General features: G+C 39.2%; 1 protein-coding gene across 3 annotated transcripts in view; it reads left to right on the top strand.

The window, feature by feature from the left end:
- The window catches only part of SERTAD2 (SERTA domain containing 2), a 115,070-nt gene that overhangs the window by 53,667 nt on the left and 40,338 nt on the right, over window positions 1–21,065 (top strand). Inside the window, exon 2 of one of the 3 annotated variants that reach the window (XM_049650329.1) lies at window positions 11,232–11,335. The exons of 1 other annotated variant lie outside the window; for it this stretch is intronic. The gene's annotated coding sequence lies outside the window, so the exon portion shown is untranslated. Of the gene's footprint in view, window positions 1–7,273; window positions 11,336–21,065 lie in introns of those variants that run through there. One more of the 3 variants, XM_049650328.1, reaches the window with a different exon arrangement.

Here is a 21,065-nt window from a genome sequence, read left to right as displayed (position 1 = left end):
CCTGCTTCTCAAGAATAGTTTCTGGTTTTGACAGTCCTCCCTCTGAAGTATGAATTTTCACCCCAAGCAGGAGATTGCAATCAACTGCAAGGGCAGACTCAAGGAAAACTTTATGAGGATTCCTTTTCTGGGGGAATTTTGTTGCTTTGATTAGATGGGGCACAATGTTCACAATTAGAAGGAAAATTTTGGCCAGCCCAGAGAAGAGTTAGTTTTAAGGACAGCAATATTACTCTTCCTGTTGTATAGATTCAGCTACCAGGAATTTCTTAAGTGCTGTGGATCCCAGGGATTAAGTGTGACAGAGTAATAGTTACACTTCTTATTATTTGCACTCTTGTTTCATGTATGCATGTCCTCTTTCTACATTTTTTGAGTTTGCTATATTTGACAGCTGTTCATCAGTGGTATTTTTTGTAGTTCAAAATAAATAGAATGTGCTATGGCTGTCACTTTGTATTTTCTGTAGTTTTCTTTTCTGCTCTCTAGTAGGAGGGCTTGTTTTTGTTTGTCTGGAGCTGTATTTAAAAAATAATGGGAACAGGGTGCCTGGGTGGCTGGGTCGGTAGAGCCTCCAACTCTTGATTTCTGCCCAGGTCATGATCCCAGGGTCTTGGGATAAAGCCCTGCATCGGGCTCTGCACTGAGCATGGAGCCTCCTTGGGATTCATTCCTTCATCCTCTCTCTCTCTCTCTCTCTCTCTCTCTCTCTCTCTCCCCCTCCCTCTCTCCTCCCTCCCCCCTTCTCTCTCACTCTAAAATTTAAAAAAAGTTAAAAGGTAATGGAAAATAAACACCAAGCAAACTTGAATTCTACGATACATTGTTGCAGAGGATGAAGTCTAAAGCCATCACAAATTACCAGGGATATATAAAATGAATGTGACCATTGCACTCAGTTTGCTTTTCTCTCTGATTTGTTATAAGTGTTTCCCTGTTCTGAGTTCAAGTTCTCTACTATGCTTTCCTACTTTCTTAACATTCCTAGGTGTCTCCTCTTGGGCAAGGCAGTTCTTGTTTATTTCTTCTCAGAAGTTCTTCCTTACATTTATAAAAAGAAGGAAAGGAAAAAGATTAAAAAAAGGGCATGACTTTCCTAGAACCTAGTTTTTCTTACCAAGTTTATTTGGCAGATAGTGGCTTTTTTTTAAATGAGTGTTGTGAAATCTGTTAATTTTCCAGTAAAAGGCTTTCTATCATAGTGGGCAATCATTAATTATTTCTTGAATTAAATTAAATGAATTCTTATGCTTACATTTGACGACGAATTGAGAAATACCAGCTCATAGGAGTCCCCCCAAAGGATCAATTAAGGGAGACTAAAGACAAAGATCACATGTTCCAACAGTTTTGTAATTCTGCAGAGTCTGGCAAAAGAGAACCCTTGGTTATTGGGTCACATTGCATAAGGCGTGTGAACTCTGTTCCTTCAGCCAAGTTGTTTACTACCTAGAATAAGCCAAGCACTGTGCTGGTGGTGGGATAGGGTGATAAGGTACAGAAGGTGGCACTTACCTTCCAGGTTCCCTGAGAAGGCAATTCCTCAGCCATTTCTCACCTGTTTTGTTTTGTTTTGTTTTGTTTTTTCTTCCCTCTTCTCTTTTGTTTTGCAAACCAGTTCTCGGAGCTTTCTTTGCTGCGATCTGTGACACCATTACTCTGGAGCTCACATCACAGTGTAATTACTTATATGTCCCGTTTTCAGACTCAAAGGGACTGTCTTTTTATTTGTTGCCCCAGTACCTAGCAGCGTAATGGAACCTAGTTGGTGTCGATGTTCACCAAATAAGTCAAATTAGAGTAATGTGTCACGATCTTTTTCATGCTGTGACACATAAAAAATACTGAAGAGCGCGAGCAGAGGCACTGGCTGAAGACTTGGCATTGCTTTGGGCCCTCTGTGACTGCCCTGCAGACTGACGGATCAGCATCTCAGCATACCTGTCTCCCATTTGGCATTTTACACACTCTACAGGAGCTCTGCGCTAGAGAGTACCATGTGCTTTCAATCTGCAGCTAGAGGGAAGGGGAGAGTGGTGGCCAGGAGCAAATGTAGGGCTGCAGGCATGGAGGGCAGAGTCAGTAAACTAAAGACTGAAAAGGAATCTAGGAATTTGGGCCAGTTGTCTGAAGGAGAATAAACTTTGAGAAAATTCCTGCAGTTTAACTTTGGAAGATGGGGCTTTAGCCTTTGAAAAGGGTGGTAGATTGTGTAAAACTCCCTTCCTTCTATTTTCTTTCCATCCTGGCCTCTCAAAACACCAAGTGCAAAAAGCAGTTGATTGGATGACTCTGTGAATATACTAAAAGCCGTTGAATTAGATGCTTTGTATGGATGGTTTGTATGATATGTGAATTCTATCTCAGTAAACCTGTTAAAAAAATTTCTCTGCTCCACTTAAGTTAAAAAAAATGAATCTGGAGAAAAAAAGTTGATTTAGGGAGTTGGGATTACCAAGATACAAATATTTAAATTACTAATCATTAAACATTTCCAAATCTGAACATTCAGAAATATACTTATTATTATTGGTATCTCATGTATTTTATAACATTTTATAAATGTCACACAATTAGAGCTTGATCCTGAATTATATTATAATCAAGATACTATTTTATTTTGGTGGAAAAGAGTAAGAAATATTTATGACTATGTCATAGAGATCATTGTTTTGATATGAAATCATTAGTTGCAAAATATTTAGTAAAATTAGTTGTTTGGTTACTTTCAAAGATCTGATTTGCTAGTGTCCGATTGTATAAAGATAAATAAAGTTATTTTCATAGTCTATATTATGTATTTCTTTTTCACATGAGCACTACCTACAAATTTCTAGTATGTATAAAAATAGCAAAGCCATGAAATGAAATTTATGTATGGCTTTTTGAAACTATGACCTCTTATCATTGATATTTCTGTTTTAGAACAGCTATATTAATTATCAATTGCTATATAACAGATTACCCCAAAACTTAGGTTAAAACAATAAGTATTTATCATTTTAGTTTCTGTGAGTAAAGAATTTGGGTGCAACCTGGTTGAGTGCCTCTGTGTTTGGGTCTCTCAATGCCAAGCAGGGCTGTAGTCTCATATGAAGACATGGTTGAGGGAGGATCTACTTCTAAGCTCACTCACCTGGTGAGTGACAGGAGGACAGGATTTAGTTCTTCATAGGCAGTTGGAATGAAGGCCTCAGTCCCTCATGGGCTGTTGGAAGGAATTCCTTGATTTGTGGGCCTCTGTCTAGAATAGCACAATATGGCGTCTGGCTTCCATCAGAGCAATTGAGCAAGAAAGGGTGAGTAAGATGGAGGCCACAATCTTTTTGTAAATCTAATCTTGAAAGCAACATCCCGTCACATTTGCTGCGTCTGTTTGTTAGAAGTGCGTCACCAGGTCGGCCTATACTCAAGAGAAGGGAATTTCACAAGAACCTGAATACCAGGAAGCGGGAGTCAATGGGGGACCATATTAGGGGCTGCCTACCACAACATTCCTCTCAGAAAGTTCTACATAGTATGTATTTTAACTTAGAATTCATTTCGTTTTAAGAATGTGATGGCATTTCTTGAAAATATTAGTGATACGCAAAGATGTAATAGATAAAGGACCAGGGAACAATACACTAGAACTGTTATCATATCCCTTTCTATCTTTTCACTTCACTACCCTGGAGCATTACCTTTGTCTAGGATGGCGCAACACCCACGAAAACAGCCACTGGAAAGGGAGCACAGACTCGGGGGAAAGATGGGCACAACACATAAGTCACATAAGCCGTCATTTAAGCTCTCTATCCCATTTGCCAGAACATAGTCATGTGGCCACCACCACCCCCACCTGCTACAAAAAAGGCTAGGAAATTCAGGCTTTGGCCGAGCAGTCATGAGCTCAACTAAAAATTACGTTGTTACTGAAGAAAGGAAGAATACATATTGGGGGAAGCTGGAAGGCTCTGCCCAAAGCTTTCAACAGCATTAAAATGATTATCGCATGAAAAGCACTAATGCATTTTACTCAGAGGTGAGTAAAATCATGTCCTCGTTCAGAGCCTATTACTCTTAATTTAGACAGATAGAATTCTTATTAGCTTAGTTACAGGGCTTCCCAAACCACTGCAGGTTAGGAGGAAGTATAGTGAGAAGTAGGCATCATGTCCAGTAACAAATAGGGAGGTACAGAAGGCCAAAGCTAAAACTAAGCTGGCAGTTCAGAGGAATTTGATACAGGGGCAACCGATTCTCTGGTAGCCCCAAAGCTTTGCTCATTTAACAACATTACCACATAGTAAAATACTTAGATTTAGTAATGATGATCCAGAGTCTTCCATTGTGGTGAAGAGAAAACGTTTTGGCATTCTGAAAGAGGTAAGCTTCATTGATTATCTAGAAAATTTTGTAGAGCATTCTGTAAACATGATCCTGTCCAATAAAGGAGAAGCCCCTCTACTTAGAATACTCTTGGTTGAGTATCAGTCGGTTGAGCGTCTGACTTCGGCTCAGGTCATGATCTTACGGTTCGTGGGTTCGAGCCCCGCATCGGGCTCTGTGCTGACAGCTCAGAGCCTGGAGCCTGCTTCAGATTCTGTGTCTCCCTTTCTCTCTGCCCCTCCCGTGCTAACGCTCTGTCTGTCTCTGTCTCTCAAAAATAAATAAATGTAAAAATTAAAAAAAATTTTTTTAAATCTAATTACCACCACGTTATTTGTACAGAAAAATTCTTTCAGAGTTCCATTTCTAGTATCTAGAATTGTATATTATCTCAGAGAGCTTGGCATTAGTAATTTCCTTGTTTTTATAGAAAGCGTCTACATTAGCCAAGCCCCAAATATTTGATATTATAAACACAGAGCTCTTACTTCCCATCCTCTTATAAAGAAGTTATACATATAGAGTATTATTGTAAGTATAGGATTGTCAGAGAGTTCTGCAGTTCTCATATTTTTTAAGCCACTGGCATCATAGCTAGTATCAGCATTCTCATACATTAGCCCTGAATGTTTTCTTTCCCTTTTCTCAGTCTGGCAAACTCTGACTCATTTAAGACTCTGATCCATTACAGAATAAATTGCAGTACACATGAAATGCATGATCTGTGAAAGGAAGAAATGACAGGTTATATCATCGAAGTTAAAGTTTGCCTTATGAGAGACTATGTTAATAAGATGAAAAAACAAGCTGCAGAGTAGGAGAAAATATCTGACAAAGGACTAATATCTAAATATATAAAGAACTTTCAAAACCCAACAGTAAAAAAACCAAACAATCCAATTTAAAAATGGGCAAAAGACATGAAGAGACATTACACCAAAGGATATATACAGATGACAAAAAGGTGTTGAACATCATTAGACTAGGGAAATGCAAATTAAAACCACAAGGAGATACAAACGGATCTATCAGAATGGCTAAAATAAAAAAAATAGTGACAACACTAAATGCTGGCGAGGATGCTGAGAAAGTAGGTTACAGATACATGGCTAGTAGGAATGTAACATATCGCAGACACTTTGGAAAACAGGCTGGCAGGTTCTTCAAAAGCTAAACATGCCACTACCACACGGCCCAGCAGTTGCACCCCTGTGCAGTTATCCCAGAAAAATGAAAACTTAGTTCATGCACAAACCTGTACATGAATGTTTATAGCAGCTTTATTCATGGTAGTCCCAAACTGGAAACAGCTGAGATCCTTCAATGAGTGAATGGAGAAACTAACTCGTATGTTCAGCATACTAGTTACGAATGATACGTGCCACAACTTGGGTGAGCTGTGCTGAGTGAAAAAAGCCAGTCCCAAAAGGTTGTATACTGTATAATTCCATGCATAGAGTGATCTTGAAGTGACAAAATTACAGAAATGGAGAACAGATTAGTGATTCCCAGGGGTTAAGAAAGGTGATGGGTAAAGAGAGGGAAGTGGATATGGCTATAAAAAGGCAACACGAGGGATCAGTGTGGTGACGGAAAGGTTCTGTATCCTGACTATATCCATGCTAATATCCTGTGCTATAGTTTCGTAAGGTGCCACCCTGGGGGGAAACTGAGTAAAGGGTACATGGAATCTCTTGGTATTGTTTGTTACAACAGCGTGTGGAAATATAATTATCTCAAAAAATTAAATTAAAAATTATGAACTCCTGAGAACTCCATTGGGCTGTGAACCTCATGAAGGAAGGGATGGATATCTGTATTTCACCAGCAGCTAGTACAGTGGCTGACTCATAGGAGGTGCTTAAAAACTGTTTGTGGGTTGCCTTAAGGGAGAGAGGCTGAACAGTTGAATGTAGCCATATTAGGCACATCCCAAAATGAAGGGGTCTCTCTGCTGACCTCTTCATTTAAAAACTATCGATTGAACATCTGCCTCATGATAGACACTCTTCTAAATGCCCGAAATAACAACAGTGAACAAAATCAGTAGGTGAGGGGTGGGGGATCTCCTGCTTTCATGGAGCTTACAGTTTAACTGGGGCAAAAGACAATGAACATAATACATAAATTATATAATATATGAGGAAATGCTAAGTGCTGTGGAAAAGAAGTTTTAAAGGATTGCTCAGCGTTTGGCATTTGGGGATACAGAAAAGACCCCAAGAGGGAGAGGGTTGTAATTTGCAATTTTATACAGGGTTTAAAAACAAAGGACAGTGTCACTTGAACAATTTTGAAGGAATTAAGGGAAAAATCATGCAGGTATGGGGAGGAAGAGAGTTCCAGGCAAAAGGATCAGCCAATGTAAAGGCTTTGAGGTAGAAAGGTGTCTAGTGTGTTCAAGGACTAGCAAGGAAGTGAAGCCAGCTTGGAAGGAACAAGAATGAGTGAGGGAGAGTGGTTTGGTAATGAATTAGAGAAACAATGAGAATGCAGAGCATAGAGAGTGCTTTAGGATGTTGTGAAGTCTTTGGGTCCTACTTCAAGTGAAATGGGGAGGTACTGGAGGATTTTGAGTGGAGCAGTGACACAACCTGACTTAACATTTTCAGAAGGGTCATTCTGGCTGCTGTATTGAGAATAGACAGTAGAGGAACAGGGTAAAAGCAAGAGTACTTCAGAAGCTATCTCAGTACTTTAGGGCAAAAAGTGGACTGGGGTGGTGGCAATCGAAATATGAGAAATTATCCGTTTGTATTTAGATTTTGAAGACAGAGCCAACAGGATTTGCTGACAGATTGGATGTGGGGTATGAAGGAAAGAGGAATCAGTGATGACTCCAAGGTTTTGGAGCAGAAGACTTGACAAATGGTGTTGCCAGTAACTGAACTAGAGAGGGGGGGGGCGGTGAGGGGCAGCTTTGGAGGAAGTTGAGGAGTGCATGTTGAATTTGAGACATCTAAGTGGAGACTTTGAATGGGCAGTTGGGTATTCCAGTCTGGAGCTCAGAGGAGAAGTATACACACTGGACATTTATGTTTGCAAGTTGCCAGCATTTATATGGTATTTAAAGCCATGAAACTAGATGAGATCTCCAGGAAGGTGTATAGTGAAGAATTCCAAACACTGAACCCCAGGAACCCTGTAGAGGTCAGGGAGAGGGAGAAGAACCAGCTGAGAGAGGCTGAGATGATGTGGCCAGTGACAGAGCAGGACCAAGAGGGTGGGATCCTGGAGGCCAAGTGGACAAGGCGTTTCCTGGAGGAGGAGGGAGTGATCGGCCGATCAGCTGTGCAAGTCAAGTAAGAAAAGGACTGAGGATGACCATTAGTTTAGTAACATGGAGGGAACCGGTAACCTCCTCACTAGAGAGAGGAAGAATTTTAGTTGTGAAACTGATGTATGACTCATTACAAGGACAAATTTAAGTTTTAGGAGCTTTGTTTTAAAAAGCTACTCTTCAGTTTCTCAAAAGGTTATAGAATTACCATATGATCCAGTAATTCCATTTCTAGGGCATACCCAAAAGACTTGAAAGCAGGAACTCGCATCCTAGTATGCCAATGTTCAGAGCAGCATTACTCACAGTAGCCAAAGGTAGAAGCTACTGAAATGCCTGCTGACAGATGACTGGTTAAGCAAGATGTGGTATATACATAGAACAGAATATTATTTAGCCTTAAAAAGAAATGAAATTCTAATACATGCAACAACATATATATAGGTGAACCTGGAAAACATACTAAGTGAAATAAGGCAGGTACAAACGAGCAAATATTGCATGACTCCCACTTACATAAGGCACCTAAAATGTCAAACTCATAAAGACAGAATGTAGAATAGAGGTTATCAGAGGCTGGGGGCAGGAAGGAATGGAGTGTTATTGTTTAGTAAGTACAGACTTTCTGTTTGAGATTATTTTAAAAATTTCTGGAAACAGATAAGAGGTGATGGTTGTACAACAATATGAATGTTGTACATTGTACAACAATATGAATGTACAATATTAATGCCAATGAACTTTACACCCAAAAAGTTTGGAATGGTAAATGCATAATAAAAAGAAAGTATAGGATGCAGACAGAATACTGTCTAAAGAGAAATTGGTTATATATATATGTATGCTTCGAACATATATATTTGAATAAAATCAATGAATGAGCAAAAAAAAAAAAAAAAAAAAAACAACCCACCATTTTTTCACTTATTTCTAACCTAAGAGCTAAGCTTGCTTGAGGCATCATCTGAGATTGGCTTTCCTTGTAGATCCTTTAGTACATGTTTGTTACACTTTTTTCTTTCTTTCTCTTTTTCTTTTCTTTCTCTCTCTCTCTCCCCCCTTTCCCTTCTTCTTCTTCTTTTTTTGTTACACTCTTTTTTTTTTTTTAATGTTTATTTCTGAGAGACAGAGACAGAGAGACATTGCATAAGCTGGGGGGAGAGAGAGGGAGACACAGAATCCGAAGCAGGCTCCAGGCTGAGCTGTCAGCACAGAGGGGCTCGAACTCAAGAAAAGCGAGATCATGACCTGAGCTGAAGTCGGAAGCCCAACCAACTGAGCCACCCAGGTGCCCCTGTTACACTCCTTTTTAATGGCACAAGCCTTAGCCATTGAAGTTGAAGAAAATAGTATTCTTTTATAAAGGTCATTATCATCAGGAGGGCAGGAGAAGAGTCAATTGTTTGAGATTGATCCAACTAATTACTATTTTTGGAAAAAGGTTCATCTGTAAAATATTTACATTTTATATCTATTAAATAAATGTATTCCATATGTATTAAATATATATTCATTCAGGAAAACGTTTCTCATACAATGACCCTTGAAAATAATGTTCCTTGAGTTCACATGTTAAGTATTTTCCTGCTAAACCAGCATTTTTGATAATTTAGCAGAGCCGATACGGAGCAAACCTTGAGTACTGGAAGGTTTTGTGGCACAGCATATTTAATAACCGTGACAACTCAAGAATTTTAAGCAGACTCGCCTCCTTGTCTGGGATCTGTCGGCACCAGTGTGTCTCTACTGGCAAGCCCCTAAATGTACTGTTTCAGCCAAAACTGTGCTAATGATGGTCTACCAAATTTTAACAGGATATTTTTAAGACTTGATAGTCTCATGATTTAAAAAAAAAAACAAACAAAAAAACGAAAAAACAAAAACAACTTTTCCGTCATTCCTTTCAAAAGCTGCCGATCTAAAATATGTGGCAAATTAAAAAAACAAAAGGTCTAAAATTGCTTTACAGTCTGGATGAAACAAAGACTGGTGTGCTGGTGTGGCTGCAGGGAGCTCTGCGCTGCTTTTGTATGATTTCAGAGGTGAATTTAGATGGCTGGAAGATAGATGGGTGCCAGATGCAGTTTGACATAGATTCAGGCAGCTGCTCCTGGGCTAGGTTTCATTAGCTGGTAAGTGCGCCAGCAGAAGCAGCAGAGCGAGGCCCCAAATGCCAAAATGACAGTGAGAACAGTGGAACAATACAATATTCACTAAGTGATTTTAATCTTGGAGATTAACTATCACCCAATCAGTTTCCAGGTCTTAAAAGCCAACTCGTACGAAGCCATTAGAGGGCCCAAGTCTTTGTCCATTGGGGGGAAAGATGTTTTAGTTAAAAAAAAAAAAAAAAAAAAATAGTTGAAAAACAAAAAGTGTTGTAAACTCATTTTGGTAATATCCGATTAAAAATCATGTCAACCCCCTCCACACACACGCTGCGGTAAAAGAAATACATCCACTGTTGCAACCAGGCAGTAAGTGGACCCAATGTTGGTTTATCTGTCTTTTTCAAATCAAAGTCTTGGGTGAGCTTCCCAGGCCTCTTCCAGCTTTAAGGGCTCCCTCCCCCACCACTACCACACCCATTCTTCAAAGAAAGACCAAGGTCTCAAAATCCAGAGAGTGTACCTATTTGCTTTTCAGACCTTATGATCTGCATAGCTAGTGGTGATTATGTACGCAGCCACATAATTGTGAATTAAAAAAAAACAATTCCTATAAAGAATTTTTGCTCTAACTGCTTGTGGGGTCATAAGTAATTATGAAACTGACTCCAGAAGTCCCCATACTTGATTTTAACTCACATGTTTTCTCAGATGTGAAAGGGAACCTTTATTTAGTATATTATTTAAACTTACTAAACTTATCTTTGCTTTTCTGAAAAGAGTGTTATGATCTAATCTATCAGTGATGCAACCATTTCATGTGGAGTAATTTTTTAAGTTAAAATTAACACAAAATAAATAATTTGATTGGACATGTACATATTTGAAAACTGTAAATTTAACCAGTCTCTGCTTTTTTTATTGAGTCGTAGGAAGCTAATGCATCACTTATAATAACTCTGAGGCATTACACGGTATTTCTTTTTTTTTCCTCCAAATGAGTGTGTGCTTGGCTCTCTTAATAACAATGGGAGTTATATATGTGCTCAAATAAGAATAGCGTCCATTGTGTTTTGGTATTTTTAGTGTTTTGCTTAGTAATAATGTTGTGACACCACTTTTTGGGGGGGATGTCTACAGAATGGTTAAAGACCTAGAAATAAGCTCGGATTGAGTTAGAAACTCTGTATATTCAGGAGCACATTCTAATGTTAACTAATGGCTATATGATATCCTACCAAGTTTGAATATATTCTGGACTTAAGTATGTTGCATACATGTTCTTTAAAGTTGAATTTCCTTGAGTTAAAGCTACCCATCTGTGAACTGATATTTGAATTAAAGGGAATAATACCCTAGGTGACGTGGTTTTAGTTCCTGTAAGTCTTTGGGAGTTATTTCCTAGTGACCAAAGCTCTGCCTCTCTCTTGCTTCCTTCCCTCCTTTTTCTCTCCCTTCTTCTACTGGTCTAGCACTGACGACTTCACCATGTGGACCTCAGTATTGAGACCTTTTTGTTTGTTTCACTGTACATACTGCTCACAAGGCCTGCTCTTGCAAACCTCTTTGATAACGGGTGAGTACTGGGTTAATGAAGAGTCTCTTCGGTTCAGCACACTCAGGTTTAGTGAACCTGACAAGACTCAGTTTGCATTTCTCATGACGGCCTTTAAATAAAGCTTACCTAACCTTTCCGAATCCCCCTCATAGGGTCTCTGGGAGGAGAAAATGAGGCACGTATGTTACACATTTAGCATAGTACTTGGCCCAGGGTTCATTCGGAGGTTCTATATTCTGTATTTCTTTCCTTTACTTTATGCAAATATCCTCTGGAAAATGTCTCATTTAACCTTGTGAGAAAAGTTAATATATGTAGGAAACATATGGAGTTCCTCAGGGAAAAGGGTTATATGAATAAGTCCAAGATGCCATTGTGGTGATTACTGACCAATACAAAGCTGTTTCAATTGTTAATAATCATTGACACTTTAATTCTTTTTTTCCCCCTCAACGAAATCATAAATTTAAGCCTAGTCTTTTACCACTTATGGCAAATTTTGTTAATTATCAATGTTATATCTATTCCCCCTGTTACTTCATTCTGTTTCTGTGGTGGTGGTGGTGGTTTTCATTTTGGTTTTGTTGGTAAAATACATATAACATAGCATTGAACTTAGCCATTTTTAAGTACACTGTTCAGGGGTATTACATACATATACACTGTTGTACAGTCATCACCACCATCCATTCCCAGAACTCTTATCATCTTGTAAAACTGAAACTTCATACCCATTAAACAATAACTTCCTATTCTCCCCTACCTCCAGCCCCTGGTAGCCACTTTCTGTCTTTGCTTTTGACTACCCTAAGTACTTGTTCAAATAAGTGGAATCATGTAGTATTTGTCTTTTTGTGATAGGCTTATTTCACTTAGCATAATGTCTTCATCCATGCATGAGGTTCATTCATGTTGTAGCATATTGCAGAATTTCTTTCAGGAACTTCAGCCTTCTTAAGGCTGAACAATATTCTATTATATGTGTGTACCACATTTCCCGTGTCCATTCATCTATTGATGAGCATTTGGGTTGCTTCCACATTTTAGCTACTGTGAATAATGCTGCTGCGAACTTGGGTGTACAGATATCTCTCCAAGACCCTGCTCTTGATTCTTTTTGGTATATACCAGAAGTGAAGAAATTGTTGGGTCGTATGGTAATTCTATTTTTAATTTTTTGGAGAACTGCCATACTGTTTTCCACAATGGCTGTACCCATTTTACATTCCCACCAATGATGCCCAAGGGTTCCAGTTTCTCCATATCCTTGTCAGCACTTGTTGTTTTCTGGTTTTTTGATAGTAGCCCTCCTAACGGGTGTGAGATAATATCTCATTGTAGTTTGGATTTGGATCACTCTAATGATTAGTGATGTTGAGCATCTTTTCTTGTGCTTGCTGGTCATTCATACTTCTTCTCTGGAGTAATGTCTTCAAATCTTTTGCCCATTTTGGGGCGCCTGGGTGGCTCAGTTGGTTAAACATCCGACTTTGGCTCAGGTCATGATCTCATGGTTGTGAGTTCAAGCACTGCATCAGGCTCTGTGCTGACAGCTCGGAGGCTGGAACCTGCTTTGGATTCTGTGTCTCCTTCCCTCTCTCTCTGCCCCTCCCCTGCTCATGCTCTGTCTGTCTCTCTCAAAAATAAATAAACATTAAAAAATTTTTAAAAACAAACAAAGCAAAACAAAGCAAATCCTTTGCCCATTTTTGAATCAGGTGGTTGTTTTTGTTGTTGCTGACTTTTAGGAGTTCTTTATATATTATGGATATTAATCCCTTATCAGGTATATGATTTGCAAATATTTTTTCCCATTCTGTGGGTTGCCCTTTTACTCTTTTGACAGTGGATTTTATTTTAAGTTTTTGTTTATTTATTTTGAGAGAGAGAGAGAGACAGGGAACGAACAAGCAGGGGAGGAACAGAGAGAAGGAGAGACAGAATCCCAAGCAGGCTCTGTACCATCAGCAGAGCCTGATGTGGGGCTCGAACTCAGGAACTGTGATATCATGACCTGAGCTCAGATCAGGAGTCAGATGTTTAACTGACTGCACCACCCAGACCCCTGTTGACAGTGTTTTTTGATGCACAAAATTTGTAAATTTTCTTAAAGTCTAATTTGTCTATTTTTTCTTTTGTTACTGGTGCCTTTGGTGTTATAGCCAATAAATCAATGCGTAATTCAATGTCATGAGGCTTCTGTCATATGTTTTCATCTTGAGAGTTATGTTTGAGGTCTTACATTTAGGTACTTCATCCATTTTGAGCTGATTTTTGTATATGGTGTTAGGGTGAGGGTCTAGCTTCATTCCTTTGCATGTGGATATCTGGTTTTCCCAACACCATTTGTTGAAAAGACTATCCTTTCCTACCAAAGGGTCTTAGCACCCCTGTCAAAAGTCATTTATCCATATAGGTGAGGGTTTGTATCTGGGCTCTCTGTTCTGTTCCACTCATCTGTATGTCTGTCTTTGTGCCAATACCACAGTTTTGATTACTGTCACTTTGTAGTAAAATTTGAAATCAGGAAGTATAGGTCCTCTAAGTTTGTCCTTCTTTTTCAAGATTGCTTTCAGTATTCCAAGTCCCTTGAGATTCCATATGAATTTTATGATGGTTTTTCTATTTCTGCAAAAAAAACAGCTTTGGGATTTTGATAGGGATTGCATTGAATCTGTAGGTCTTTTGGGTAGTATTGACATTTTAACCATATTGTCTTCCAATCCATGAACATGAGATGTATTTCCACTTATTTATGTTCTCTTTAATTTCTTTAGCAATGTTTTCTAGTTTCCATTGTACGTGTGTTTCACCTCCTTGATTAATTTCTAAGTGTTTTATTCTTTTTGATGCTATTGTAAATTGAATTGCTTTTCTTTTTCAGATTGTTCATTGTTATGTATAGAAATGCAACTGATTTAAAGTGATTACTGATAAGGAGGGACTTCTGCCATTGTGGTATTAGTTTTCTCTATGACTTAATAGCTGTTTTTGTCTCTCATGTCCTATATTAATGTCTTCTTTTGTGCTGAGACGATTGTTAATAGTGAAATGTTTAAAGTTCTTTCATTTCTTTTTGTGTATATTCTATAGCTACTTTCCTTGTAGTTACCATAGGGATTACGTTTAACATCCTAAAGTTGTAACACTCTAATTTGAATTTATACCAACCCAACTTCAATAACATACAAAAACTCTGCTCATTTGTAGCTCCATCCCAACCCCTTTTGGTTGTTGATGTTATGCAGTAGTCTCTTAAATTGCAGAAAAAAACAGATTTGGAGTACAAACCAAAGTTACAGTAATACTAGCTTTACCACTGATAATTTTTTTTCTTTAAATCTATTTGTGTCTTGAATCATATTGAAAATAAAAAGTGCAGTTAAAAACCAGTTTTGCAATAATACTGTTTTTTATCATTGTCCTTGTATTTACCTTTATTGAGATCTTTATTTCCTCAGATGTCTTTAAGTTTCTGTTTAGAGTCTTTTCCTTTAACCTTGCTGGGTTCCTGAGAACATTTCTTGCAGGATAGGCCTAGTTGGCATGAACTCCCTCTGCTTGTATTTATTTGGAAATGTCTGACTTTCTCCTCCCTTTTGAAGGACAGTATTGTGAGATGTAGGATTCTTGGTTGACAGTTTCATTCTTTTAGAACTTGGAATATATTGGCTAACTGTCTGGTGGCCTACAGAGTTTCTGATGAGAAATGTACTGATAACCTGATTGAGGATTCCCTTGTACATGACAATTGACTTCTTTCTTCCTGCCTTCAAGATTCACCCTTTGTCTTTTGAAAGTTTTATTATAATATGCCTCAGTGTGGATCTCTTTGAGTTCATCAACTTTGGAGTTAGGTGAGCTTTTTGGATGTTTATATTCATGTCTTTCATCACATTTTGGAGTTTTCAGCATTATTTCTTCAAATATTCTCTCTACCCCTTCCTCTCTTCTTCTGAGATCCCAAGATGAGTTTATTGCTTCACTTGTCCCACAGCTCCCTTGGGCTCTGCTTGCTTTTCTTCAATTTTATTCTTTCTGTTCCTCAGACTCAATAATTCCCAGTGTCGTATCTTCAAATTTGCTGATTCTTTCTTCTGCTCAAATCTACCATTGAATACTTCTAGTGAAATTTTCATTTCAGTTATTGTGCTTTTCAGCTGCAGAGCTTCTTTTTAGTTTTTTTTTAAAGGTTTTCTATCTCTTTATTGATATTTTCATTTTGTTTCACACATCATTTTCTTGACTGTCTTCACATTTTCCTTTAGTTCATTGAGTGTCTTGAAAATAGTTGTTTTAAAATCTTTGTCTAGTATATCTCCAGTAGGTCTTTTTCAAGGACATTTTCCATTGATTTATTTTTTCCCTTTCAATGCGCCATACTTTCCTCTTCTGTTTTGTTTAATGCCTTGTAATTTCTTTTTGTTGAACACTGGACATTTGAGTCTAATATTGTAGCAACTCTGGAAACCAGATTCTTCCCCCTTCCTCAGGGAGGATATCCCTTCTTGGATAAAAAGACAAAACCTCATGAAGACAAGACTTTTGACTTTCCTCTTATCTGGAATGTGGATGAAATAGCTGGTAGGTAGCAACCTTCATGTGACTCTGAGGACCATGAGGTGGAAGGTTACATTTGACCCATCCTTCCAGTCCTGGACTGCCTAACCCCACACTTTTAATTTTGTGGGAAAAAAATAAACTCTTTGTTATTTCAACCACTGTTAGTATTTCTTTTTTTTTTTTTAATTTATTTTTAAAAATTGTTTTTATTTTGAGAGAGAGTGAACAGGGAGGGGCAGAGAAAGAGGGAGGGGGAATCTCAAGCAGACTTCCACACTGCCAGCACAGAACCTGACATGGGGCCTGAACTCACGAACCACAATCATGATCTGAGTCGAAATTAAGAGTTGGACACTCAACCAACTGAGGCACCCAGGCACCCCTGTTAGTATTTCTTCACTCACAGGCAAATGTAAATCCTGCTATACCATTCGAGCTCATAACCCACCAACCTAGGGGTAGAAGTTTGAGCCAATGGAGATGAGCACCAATATTTTTCAGAGCAATGCAAGAGGTTGGAGATTCAGCTACTCAGAGGTATAGTGGATATTAAAGAACAAGGAGTACATTTATTTCTAATGAGGTGTTCAAGCTTTCTACATTTTTGGTGTTCATTCTCTGTTTCTTTGGGTTCACTTGCCAGACATTACTGGCACTTTTTTTTAGGTGGAATAAGAAAGCATTGTAGCTCAGTTATAGCAATGAAAGTAGGAAGAGGCATGCTGGTTGCTCCTGTTACTTATATTTTAAAGCCATTGTAGAAAGTAGCTGATTTTTCTCAGTCTTTGTTATAATTTGTTATGTACACATTATCACATCAGAATATAATTAAATCGAAGGAATAAGAAGGATGGAATTACAAATAACAATTCAGACATCTGACATTCTCTCAAATATTTGTGAGAGAATCTTCTCTAAAATGTAGACTAGGGCCTCGCACAGTGGATAGGCAGTAAATGTTAGGCAAAGAAAAAAAGTGGTTTTATATGGAACTACAGGTACAGAGGTAGAGGTCAGATGATGAGATTTATTCAGTAAAGATGCCTTTTTCTTACACTTCAGTCTGGCCTGATGCCTTAAGTTTGCAGGGCTCCATCTAATGTCTAGTGTGCTGTGTAATGTGTGTCCCAACCCCATACATGAGATTCATCATAGCAGCGAAGACTAGGCCTACTGGGAATGAGCAAAGTTAGCCCTGCTTCCAACACCAGCGACTACTAGCGTGGTGCTGAACTTAAGTAATTATTAAAAACAAAGACCTTTGTGTATCATTTTCAGGGGGCTGTGCTAACTTCTTTACATACATAAATCTCACTGAACCCTCACGGTAACACCTGCCTCAGGTCCTGGCTCTATCCCCTTTTTACAGCTGAGAAAACTGAGGCTTAAGCAAGTTGCCGAAGGTCAGATAGCCAACACGTGGTCAAGCTGGAACTTGAAACCCTGTCTGTCCTGGGGCTTTTTGACTCCAGAGTTCGTGTTGTTAGGCACGTGAGAAGATGTTGACTGCAGTTTGCTTAATTACATGGGAAATAATCTCTAAATAGTCTGTACTGTGTCCTTTCGTTTTTCTGCAAAGAACCAAAAGGTAATGGCACAAGTGGCCTAAGTGGTAGTAAAGACTTTTCTATTGTTACCGTGGAAAAAGTGACTTCTGACTAAGGGTGCCTTTGTATAATCCTTTTTTATTCACTTCAGTTTCACGGTTTGTCTCTCCCTCGAGTGGGAGGGTGGGTCAGAGGTAGACAGATATGCTCTGCTGGGGTTACACACGCTGTGCCGCGGGGGCAGGAGAGCATGTGCATATGTTACGCAGAGCACAGCTTCACATCCAGCCGGTATGTCACCGAACTGCATGACTGTGGCAGCCTTGATGAATCATGGCATTTTAAGCTCTGCATGTGTCATCGACGTATGTGGGTTGAAATTGCATGGAAACATAGTAGTCCACTAGAAATATAAATAAGAGTAAAATACACCATCGGAATAACTGCAGCATTTCTTAGAGCAAGCAAATACTTGTGAAACTGGTACATTTTGAGCTTTTTGTTTTTAGAGCTAATGATTTTGTTTACTAGCTTAGACCATCTCAGCATTTTCTATTTATTTAAGTGTTTGAGGTTCAGTCATAAAATTTCACTCTGAGCTAGAGCTGTTTATAGAAGCTTAGCCAGTGTGTGTGTGTATATATTAAAAAGAAAGAGATAATGTATATATATTTAAAAAGATACTAAAATTTTTCTGATTCGTGCTGCTTTCTAAATAAGTAGATAGGTGGATCACCACACTTGAAGTGCCCATGTGAGTTTGTTTTTAGAAATTCAGGTTAAGTGAAGTGCTATTTATAATAGTAAATTTGAAAATGAAAATTGGATTTTGAATCAGATCTGGATTCCAGTCTGGGCTTTATTGCTTGGTCATTGTGCGGTCTTTTATTAGTATTATTATCTTTTTTTATTTAAAAATTTTTTTAAATGTTTGTTTACTTTTGAGAGAGAGAGAGAGAGAGAGAAAGAGCACGAACTGGGGAGGAGCAGAGAGAGAGGGAGACACAGAATCCGAAACAGGCTCCAGGCTCTGAGGTGTCAGCACAGAGCCCGACACGGGGCTCGAACTCACAAAAGGTGAGATCATGACCTGAGCCGAAGCTGGACGCTTAACTGACTGAGCCACCCAAACGCCCCTATTTTTTATTTAAAAAAAAAATTTTTTTTTAACATTTATTTATTTTTGAGACAGAGAGAGACAAAGCATGAACGGGGGAGGGTCAGAGAGAGGGAGACACAGAATGTGAAACAGGCTCCAGGCTCTGAGCTGTCAGCACAGAGCCCGACGCGGGGCTCGAACTCACAGACCGCGAGATCATGACCTGGGCCGAAGTCGGCCGCTTAACCGACTGAGCCACCCAGGTGCCCCGCCCCTATTTTTTAATCTTTATTTATTTATTTTGAGAGAGACAGAGTGGAGGGGGGGCAGAGAGGGAGGAAGAGAGAGAATCCCAAGGAGGCTCTGCATTGTCAGAGCAGCGCCCATCGCAGGTCTCTATCTCATGAACCATGAGACCATGATCTGAGCTGAAATCAAGAGTTGCATGTTTAACAGACTAAGTCACCCAGGAGCCCCAGTCATTGTGGCATCTTGAGAAAGTTTTCTCTGAACCTCAGTTCCTCAAATGTAAAACACAATAGTAGTAGCTGGCTTTTGGGGTTTTAGGGGGAGAGGAGCAAATAAGATGGTGATGCCAACATGCTTTATAATCTGTAAATAAGTGTACAGATTTAAAGCTGGGGTATCCTTACTGTCTACTCTATAGCCAGCAGATGGCCTGATCTAATGCCATCCTTCATCCATGAAGGTGACAATGTCAGTTTTGGTCTCTCAAACCATACAGATGTATTGAGCTCTTATGATGCGTGATGACTAATTCACATCAGCAGAACTTATGTATAGATTTATAACAGCTATGGTTTGTACAGTGATGCACTTTATACAGCACACAGGCATTCTATACATGAGCATTCTGTAGATGTTTGAAGTTTCTCTTTAAGCACCCAAATTTGTTTCATGTGAGCTTGTTTGATAAAAATCTTTCCCTATACCATTATTGTTCTTGTAATTACATTTTTCCCACAGAGAGCATTGAGCATAGTAGTAGCTTTTATTCACGATTCAGGATCATTTAGTTTGCTAAGGCATTCTGTTGGAACAGAGTCCTTTGGGCAGGGCTGGTGAGGGAGGGGCATGGTGCTCTTTGCCACGACTTTGAATAATCCCACGTCACTCAATTTTTTGAATTCTCTTTTTTTTCTTTAACATCTTATTTCTTTATTTTGAGAGAGAGAGCATGCGCAAGCGGGGAAGGGGCAGAGAGAGAAGGGGAGAGAGAATCCCAAGCAGGCTCCGTGCTGATAGCACAGAGCCTCACGCGGGGCTCGATCCCATGAACCGTGAGATCATGACCTTAGTGGAAACCAGGAGTCGCATGCCCAACCAACTGGGCCATCCAGGCGCCCCTGAATTACAATATCAACATTTTAATTCCTCCTCCTCTTTCAAATTGTTAGTTGTCTTTTTTTTTTCTTTTGGCTAGTATCATGTCCAATCCATTTTCCCCCCTAATTTCTGTTTATAATCTGTGGTTTGAAGGGAAAAAAATTAAAATCATCTTTAAGATTAAATAGACACTCGGGAAATACATGATAATGCATGAGCTTTGTGATTTCTTATTTTTTCTCAAAGATTGATTTTTGCTTACTTTGTTAGTTCCAAGTACCTGGAATGTCTCTGGACGAATTGTCTTGCCGCTACCATCATTTGCAGTCTGTTTATCAGTTTCGTCTAATAATTATCAATCATACTTATATAACTCGTTACCAACTATAAATTGCTCCCACATACATTGCCTTGCTTGATCTTCATATGACCATGGGAGATAGGCAGGACATACATTATTTTCAGACTTTACAATAAGAAAACTAAGGCATAGTTGGAGCTTACTCAGTGGTTTTAGCCAGGGGTGCCAGGTGTGTCTCCCAAGGAGGTTTATTCACCCGCATGTGCCTCGTGCTTGTACCTGGATAGCTCGGTTCTGTAGGTCTGGGGCAGGACTCAGGCATATATTATTTTGGAAAAAGATTCCAAACAATTCTAATGTGCCTAGCTTTCCCCGACCCTTTTATCCATCCTCCATGCCCCACCTCTGCTCCCATCGAGGACCACTGGGTTAAGTTTTTATGACCAGTAAGTGATTTACTAGGATGCTTTCATGTGCAGGTTACAGAAAAGCCAACAAACAGTGGCTTAAACCTATGATTTTTAATGGTTCAATAATCAACTGAAGTGTGGTCAGAATAGTGCCCTTCATCCATCCGACCCCCCAAGCCCCACAGTTACTTTACTTGGTAAAAGAAACTTCGCAGATAAGGTTAAATTAAGGATCTTGAGATGGGGAGGTTATCCTGGATTGTTTGGCCGGGCTCCCTGTAATCCCAAGAGTCCTTGTAAGAGGGAGCAAGGAGGTCAAGGGCAGAAGAAGGAGATGAGGCGACAGAAGCAGAGGTTGGAATGATGTGTTTTGAAAATGGAAGAAGGGACCACGAGCCAAGGAGTGCAGGTGGCCTCTAGAAACTGGAAGAGACAAGAAGACAGATTCTCCCTTGAAGCCTCCAGAAGGAATACAGCCCTG

This window comes from Panthera uncia, assembly GCF_023721935.1.
Source record: "Panthera uncia isolate 11264 chromosome A3 unlocalized genomic scaffold, Puncia_PCG_1.0 HiC_scaffold_11, whole genome shotgun sequence".
Taxonomy (NCBI): Eukaryota; Metazoa; Chordata; class Mammalia; order Carnivora; family Felidae; genus Panthera; species Panthera uncia.
This window is presented reverse-complemented; position numbering and strand designations above follow the sequence as displayed.